At 34.7% G+C, this 8,814-nt stretch overlaps 1 pseudogene; it reads right to left on the bottom strand.

Annotated features, from left to right (window-relative positions):
* Positions 1–1,263: 1,263 nt before the first annotated feature.
* On the bottom strand, positions 1,264–2,117 carry LOC141565301 (18S ribosomal RNA; annotated as a pseudogene).
* Positions 2,118–8,814: the final 6,697 nt, after the last annotated feature.

Below are 8,814 nucleotides of genomic sequence, written 5' to 3'. Positions count from 1 at the left end.
GATTCTGAGAGGGGAAGGCTGAGGCTCCCCTACTAATGTAGTTTTGTTGTGTATTTCTTCTTGTAAATAGCTTAAAATCTTCTCTAGGAATTTATATGTTCTATGTCTTGGTGCATATACATTTAATATTTTTGCTACTTCAATGTTTATGGTGCGTTTCATCAAGATGTACTTTCCTTCCTTATTTCTTTTAATTAGATATATTTTTCTACTTTTGCTTTTTCTGAGATTACAATTGCTACCCCTGCTTTTTTTTTTCCCTTCCTCTGAATCACAATAAATTCTGCTGCAGCATTTACATTTACTATATCTGTGTCTCTTTGTGTCAAATGTATTTCATGTTAACAATTTATTATGGGATTCTGTTTTTTAATCCACTTTGCTATTTGCTTCCATTTTATGGAAGAGTTATTCTCATTCCCATTCCACAATTAGGATTACCATTTTTGTATTTCCCTCCATTCTATTTTTCCTCTTTATATGTTTTTGCTCTCTTTTTCCACCCTGTCGTTAGTAGTGTTTTGTTTTTTGTTTTACTCATCCCACCCCCTGCCTTATCTTTTATCACTCCTCTCCACTTCTTATATATTTTTCTTAGTCTTTCTTCCCTCCCTTCTACCTCTTCATTTTCTTTCCTCTTTCTCCTATTTCTTTATAGAGTTAGATATATTTCTATGCCCAACTGAATGATTAAGTTATTTCCTCTTAGAGCCAAAACTGACAAGATCAAGCTTCAGACAGTGCTCATCCTCTTCCCTTCTTTCCCTGGATCATGATAGGTGTTTTGTGCCTTTTCATGTGATCTAATGTATCTTATTGTGTCTCCCCTTTCTTCTTCTCCCAGTATATCCTTTTTACCCTTAATGTATTTCTCTTTTATATATACCTCCAATATGATATATATGTCCGATTTGACTAGCTAAATCATTATGCAAAAGGTATAAGGTGTAATCTTTGCTTTTTATTGCTTGTAGGTTTTTTAAAGGATCTTTCAAAGTTTCCTCACGATTCTTTCGTTATTGTGCCTATAAAGTATCTGTTCTATCGTCTATACTAGGATTAATTAATATTTTGAAGATTAAGTAAGATAGTTTGATTATTTGTGTTTTAGGACTAGGTCTCGCTCAAAATGGTCAGGGTTAGCTGAAATCTTTTAGGTGTAGGCTAAATGCTTTAGTTAAGCTACATTTTGATATTCCAAGTGCACCTTCCAGTTTTGACATATTCTTATTAGCAATAGGTAAGTTACTTTGTTGAGGAGGGTGACGGGCTATGTGTGTGTACCCTATTGCCGATTTCAATTAAGCTCTCTATACTTAATTTACTGCTAAATCCTCCTTCATATCTTTATTTCAATAGACATTTCGTTGTGTTCTAGAGTAGAAAATGTAGCCCATTACTTCCCCCTCCATATGCTACACCTTGACCTAACGTTTTTATGGTTTCATGATTTTGCTCACTTTTGAACCCTATTGGGGTGAGCTGACGATGGCAGTATGTAGACTGTCAAGTGAGAAGGGGTGAGGTTTATCGGGGTTTATCGATTATAGAACAGTCTCCTCTAGGAGGGTCTAGGGCACCGCCTAGTCCTTTGAGTTTTAAGCAGTGGCTTGTAGTTCTCTGGCGAGTAATTTAATTGTTTAATTACCTCGGTTTATGGCTAAGCATAGTGGGGTCTCTAATCCTAGTTTGGACCTTAGCTTTAGTGTCTTCAGCAGGGGGTAAAGTCACGTTAGTTGCGTATTTTAATAACAACTAGGGTCGTATTACAGCACAGTTGATTTTTAACCTTATTGAAGTGTCATTTTGCTTAAACACACTTTACGCCATTCTTCTGTTAATTTGGGTTAAGTGTATAACTGCGGTGGCTGGCATGAGATTTACCAACCCTTTTTACTATAATTTAGTCAAACTTTCGTTTATTGCTCAATGTTAGTCACTGCTGTATCCCTTGGGGGTGTCGTTAAACAAGGTTTCATGGGCTACCTTTAAGAGTGTGCCTGATACCCGCTCCCTAAAGCTCAAGGTAGAGTTTTAAGGGCATACTCACCGGATTGCGGAGACTTGCATGTGTATGTTTAATAAAAATTAACAGTAAGGCCAGGACCAAACCTTTGTGCTTGTGGAACTGATTAAAGTCCATCTGAGCATTTTCAGTGCTATGCTTTGGTTAAGCTACACAAACTAATAAATAGGAAAATATATTTTTTACAAAGATTTAAATTTGTATACTATGACAGTATTAATTTTTTTTTGTACTTTTGAAAAACTTAAAAAGGAAAAAAACACAAGATTTTGGTTTAAAAATGTGATGCATCTAGTTTTTATATAGCTCATATAGCTCACATAGCTTAAATAATATTTATAGAAGTAGATTATAATTTCTAGTATGTTTATATTTTGTAATACTTTGTGATAATCTATGGTATGCTATGGTATTCTGCTACTCTGTAATACTCTGTAATAATTTATACCAGTAGTGTCTAATAGTAGTTTGGATAAGTTTAGGGTAAGCAGCTACTATTATATACGGGTTTGAACCTACTTCTCCAAGGTACTTTGTACCATACTAGAGGCCTATCACCCGGTTTTGGGGTTTGACAGAAGTGATAAAATTTAGTAAGGGAGGTAGGGGGTTTTAGCAGTAAAAAAAAAATTTGTTATAAATTATTATAAATTATTTGCACACGTTTATTCACACACATACATGTGCATATGCACACACACATATGCACATATGCATACACACGTGCATACATGTACTGGCACTCATATGCATACACAGACACGTGTTTTTCGTGGGGGGGGAATATAAACACATGTCTATTGAGGTTTAAGTAATAATTAATAGTTATGTCTATCGATCATTGATATGTCTTTGAGTAATTGATATCATATTCTTGCTTAATATCTAAACAATACAAATACTTATATCAACTAGAGTAATATTATGTTTTATAACCATTCATTGATTAACACCATTTGGAAACAACTGTGTGTGCTGTAATTACTTCTCAGTTGATGTCTGGAACAATATCAGTACCTCTTGTTATGTAAGTCTGCTCTGTTTATTGGCGTCCAGCCCTGCTGATAAACTACCCCCAATAAAATCCTACCTTATGCTGTTGAAATCACTGGAGATGCCGCCATATGAGGCCAAACCACACTGTTACCATCACAAATGCCTCCATGAAAAGCATGGTTGAGCTGAAATAGGAACGAATGGGCCTGAAGTAGCAACCAGTAGCCAGTCAAAGGAATTTAGGTTCGTCCGCAGTTAATGGGCTTGCTCTGAAGGATCGTGTATCTTCAGATGGCGGGTTGCTGATCTCTCGTGAATTGAGGATAAAGGTATTCCTATTGGCGATGATCTGCTAGAGGAAGTAGCTTTGTTGATCCCCCTTCATGGATGTTATGTCTATGTACGCCAACATATTATGTCTTATGTAATATATACATATTATGTATTATGTACTATATGAGATTTATTAGGTAATGATCTGCATGTATTAGATAATTATTAGTAATACTTATATTAATGTATTTAGTAAGATATGATTATTATGTATATTATTATATGCTAGTAATATATAAATGTATGCTCTATATACATAAATAGTTATTATTACATAATATGTAATTTACATGCTTATATGATAGGGGAAAATATATAAATGTTCTATATATAAGTATGTCTTAATAACATGGATATTATGTAATAAGTTTTATTTTTAATAAAAAAATTAATACTGGCATAGTATATAAATTAAAAATTGTAACATTACTAAAAGATTTTTGTGTAGACAGGAAGTAGTTTAAGTAGAATATCAGCTTTGGGTGTTGATGGTGGGGCGTAATGCCTTCTTCCTGATGGGTCCTAGGCTTGCAAAGCCAGTATTTTAGTTAAATTACTTGGACTCTTCATTTAGGTTTAAGTATGTAGTTTTCAAATAAGCCTGCTAGAGGTATGAGGATGAGGATAAGTATGAAGTAGAGAATGGAGGCTAGTTGGCAGATAATAATAAATGGCTGTTCTACTGGCTGGCCGCCAATTCAGGTGAGTGTGATGAAGTTAGCAGTAAAGATTCAGAATAGTGTTTGAGAAACGGGTTGGAATATTGTGCTTCGTCGGTTGGCCATGTGGAGGAAAGGAATAACTAGTAAGATTAGGATAGAGGCTAGTAGAGTGACAACGACACCTAGTTTGTTGGGAATAGAGCGTAGGATAGCATATGCAAACAGGAAATATCATTCTGGTTTAATATGGAGAGATGTGCTTAGGGGGTTGGCGGGTGAAAAATTATCGGGGTCCCCTAATAAGTCTGGGGAAAAGAGGGCTAGGGATAGTAGAATTAGGAGTAGGAATATAAGGCAGAGGGCGATTTTGATGGTGTAGTAGGAATGAAGGGGATTTTATCTGAATCAGGGTTAATTCCTGAGGGGTTGTTAGACCCTGTTTCGTGAAGGAATAATAGGTGTACAATAACTAGGGCTGTAATAATGAAGGGGAGGATAAAGTGGAATGCGAAGAATTGGGTTAGGGTAGCTTTGTCAACTGAAAAGCCTCCTCAAATCCATTCTGCAAGTGTTGTTCCAATATAGGGAATAGCTGATAGAAGGTTTGTAATTACAGTAGCGCCTCAGAATATTTGACCTCAGGGTAGAATGTAGCCTACAATGGAGTAGCTATAATAGTTAGTAATGACTACTTAGATATTTCAGGTTTCTTTGTAGAAGTATGATCCATAATAAATTCCTCGGCCTATGTGTAAGAATAGGCATATAAAAAATATAGAGGCTCCGTTGGCGTTAAGATTGCAAATTAATCAACCGTAGTTGATGTCACTGCAGATATGGGCTACCGAAGAGAAGGCGGTCAGGGTGTCAGAAGGATAGTGCATAGCTAAGAACAGCCCTGTTAAGATTTGGATTATTAGGCAGATACCAAGTAAAGATCCAAAGTTTCATCAGGCAGAGATGTTAGATGGTGCAGGAAGGTCAACGAATGAGTGGTTAATGATTTTTATTAGTGGATGAGTTTTGCGTGGATTGGTCATTAGGTTTTTGTAGTTGAATTACAACAATGGTTTTTCATGCCATAGGTTATGGTTAGCGTCCATACTAAAATTATACTGGAAATGATAGTAATTTTTTTTTATTGTCTTTGCTACTGATTTTTGGGTTTGTTGCTTTTGCCTCTAAACCTTCTCCAATATATGGAGGCTTGGGACTTGTAGCTAGTGGTGGTGTGGGGTGTGTGATTGTTGTAAGTTTGAATAGTACTTTTTTAGGTTTAATTGGTTTTTTTAAATTTATTTAGGAGGAATGCTGGTGGTGTTTGGTTATACTGCAGCTATGGCCACGGAGGAGTACTGGGAAAGTTGATTTGGAAACACAGTGGCTTTTGGAATGTTACTTCTTACTTTTTTAATAGAAGTTGTGTGGTTTGTAATGTCTGGTGATGTTGAGGTATATATATCTATATCTATATCTATAGATATAGATATAGATATAGATATAGATATAGATAGATAGATAGATATTACATCATAGTCCATTCACAAACATACCCTCCATCCATGTGATGCCTTCTTCTATCTGCACCTTTAACAAATACAGTTGTTAAGAGTTACAGATATCATTTTTCCATCTAGGGATATAAACAATTTAAGCTTTACATAATATATATTTCTTCCTTGTTTATCTTTTTATGGTTCTTTTGTGTCCTGTGTTTGAATATTAGATTTTCTGTTTAGTTCTGTTTTTTTTTTTTTTTTTTTTTTTTTTTTTTAGTAGAAAAATTGAAAGTCCTTTGTTTCATTGAAGATCCTTTGCTTGCCCTGAAAGATGATGCTCAGTCATGCTAGATACTAAATTCTTGGTTGTAACCCTGGGGTTCTTTGCCTTCCAAAATGTGATATTCCAGTCCTTTAGATCCTTTATTGTAGAAGTTGCCAAGTCCTAAGTAATTGTGGGTGTTGTTCCTTGATATCTGTTTTGCTTTGGTCTGGCAGCTTGTAGCATTTTTTTCCTTGAGACTTTAGTTTTGGACTTTTATAAAAATATTCTTTGCAATTTTCCTTGTGGGAAAATGAGAAAAGAAATGGGAGGAATGTAAGAGAGAATCAACAGATTGGAAAAAATGCAATTCCTCAAAAATACAATTGGTTAAATGAAAAAAAAATCATTGAAGAAATAAATGCCTTCAACTGTAGAATTAACTAAATGGAAAAAGAGATACAAAAGTTAACTGAAAAAAAAATCAAATATTAAAACTAGAATGGGGCTAATGGAAGCTAATTACTCCATGAGACATTCACAATCAGTCAAATAAACTAAAAACAATGAAAAGGGGAAGAAATTGTAAGATACCTCATTGGGAAAGCAGCCAACCTGAAAAATAGATCTAGAAGGGACAATTTAAAAATTATTTATTATTATTATTACCTGAAGACTATAACCAACAAAGAAAATAATCTGGATAGCATTCTTTTTTTATTAATTTTATAATTATAACATTTTTTTACAGTACCTATGGATAGGAAATTTTTTACATTATCCCTTGTACTCCCTTCTGTTCTGAATTTTCCCCCTCCTTCCTTCCACCCCCTCCCCTAAATGGCAGCATTCCCATACATATTGAATATCTTATAGTATATCCTAGGTACAATATATATGTGCAGAACCAAATTTTGTTGTTGTTGTTGTTGTTGTTGCAAAGGAAGAATTGGATTTGGAAGGTAAAAATAATCTGGGAGAAAAACAAAAACTGCTAACAGTTTACACTCATTTCCCAGTGTCCCTTCTCTGGGTATAGCTGATTCTTTCCATCATTGATCAATTGGAATTGGATTAGCTCTTCTCTATGTTGAAGATATCCACTTCTATCAGAATACATCCTCATATAGTATTGTTGTTGAAGTGTATAATAGTCCCCTAGTTCTGCTCATTTCACTTAGCATCAGTTGATGTAAGTCTCTCCAAGCCTCTCTATATTCCTCCTGTTGGTCATTTCTTACAGAACAATAATATTCTATAAAATTAATATGCCATAATTTACCCAACCATTCTCCAATTGATGGGCATCCATTCATTTTCCAGTTTCTAGCCACTACAAAAAGGGCTGCCACAAACATTTTGGCACATTCAGGTCCCTTTCCCTTCATTAGTATTTCTTTGGGATATAAGCCCAGTAGTAGCACTGCTGGATCAAAGGGTATGCACAGTTTGATAACTTTTTGGGCATAATTCTAGATTACTTTTCAGAATGGTTGGATTCTTTCACAACTCCATCAATCCAGCAAAAATGAGCATCCATTTCCAGGGAAGAAGATGGACATTTAACGAAATAAATGAATTCCATTTATTCTTGATGAAAAAACCAGATCTGCACAAAATATTTGATCTTCAAATTCAGAACTCAAGAGATTTCTAAAAAGGTAAAAAAAAATCTTGAGAACTATATTTCTGCCATAAAGATATGTAAAGAACACATGTATAATTTGTCCTAGAAACTAGAGGTGGAAAGGAAATTATATCATAAAAAAGGGTAAAGTGGTGGTACTACATCTCATAAAGAGTCAAAGGTAACCTGTTATGTCTGAGAGAAAGAAAGGAGGGGGATGAATATAGTGTGTATCAATAGACATATTCGATTTATGGTGAAACTTCTTCCACTTCATTGAAAAGTGGGAGGGAAGGAGTAAGCTAAGGGGAAAGGAATACAGAAATTGTGAGAAAAAGGGGTAAAATACTGGGAGGAACTTTAAGGTGGGGGAGGGATACTAAAAAGGGAGGGCTATGAAAAACAAGTGGTGCTCATAAGTTTAATACTGGGGAGAGGGGTAAGAGGGAAGGAAAGGAGAAAAGCATAAGCAGGGGTTAACAGGATGGCAAGCAATTTAGAAATAGTCATTCTAATTATAAAGGTGAATGGGGTAAACTCCCCCATAAAGAGGAAACAGTTAGCAGACTGGATTAAAAGCCAGAATCCTACAATATGCTGTTTACAAGAAACACATTTGAAGAAGGAGATACATACAGAGTGAAGGTAAAAGGCTGGAGCAGAATCTATTATGATTTAGTTGAAGCCAAAAAATCAGAGGTAGCCATCCTCATCTCAGATCAAGCAAAAAAAAAATTGATCTAATTAAAAGAGATAAGGAAGGGCATTATATCTTGTTAAAGGATAGCATCAATAATGAAGCAGTATCAATATTAAACATATACACACCAAGTGGTGCAGCATCTAAATTCTTAAAAGAGAAATTAAGAGAGCTGCAAGAAGAAATAGACAGCAAAACTATAATAGTGGGAGATCTTAACCTTGCACTCTCAGAATTAGATAAATCAAACCACAAAATAAATAAGAAGTCAAAGAGGTAAATAGAATTCTAGAAAAGTTTGATATGATAGATCTTTGGCAAAAGCTAAATGGAGACAGAAAGGAGTACACTTTCTTTTCAGCAGTTCATAGAATCTATACAAAAATCGATCATATACTAGGGCATAAAAACCTCAAAATCAAATGCCATAAGGCAGATATAGTAAATGCATTCTTTTCAGACCACGATGCAATGAAAATTACATTCAATAAAAAACCAGGGGAAAATAGACCAAAAAATAATTGGAAACTAAATAATCTCATACTAAAGAATGATTGGGTGAAACAACAAATCATAGACATAATTAATAATTTCACCCAAGAAAATGACAATAATGAGACATCATACCAAAATGTGTGGGATAGAGCCAAAGCAGTAATAAGGGGAAGTTTTATATCTCTACAGGCCTACTTGCATAAAATAGAGAAAG

The sequence above is a fragment of the Sminthopsis crassicaudata genome, chromosome 3 (genome assembly GCF_048593235.1).
Source record: "Sminthopsis crassicaudata isolate SCR6 chromosome 3, ASM4859323v1, whole genome shotgun sequence".
Taxonomy (NCBI): Eukaryota; Metazoa; Chordata; class Mammalia; order Dasyuromorphia; family Dasyuridae; genus Sminthopsis; species Sminthopsis crassicaudata.
Note: the sequence above shows the minus strand (reverse complement) of the source record. Positions and strands in the feature narration are given on the sequence as shown.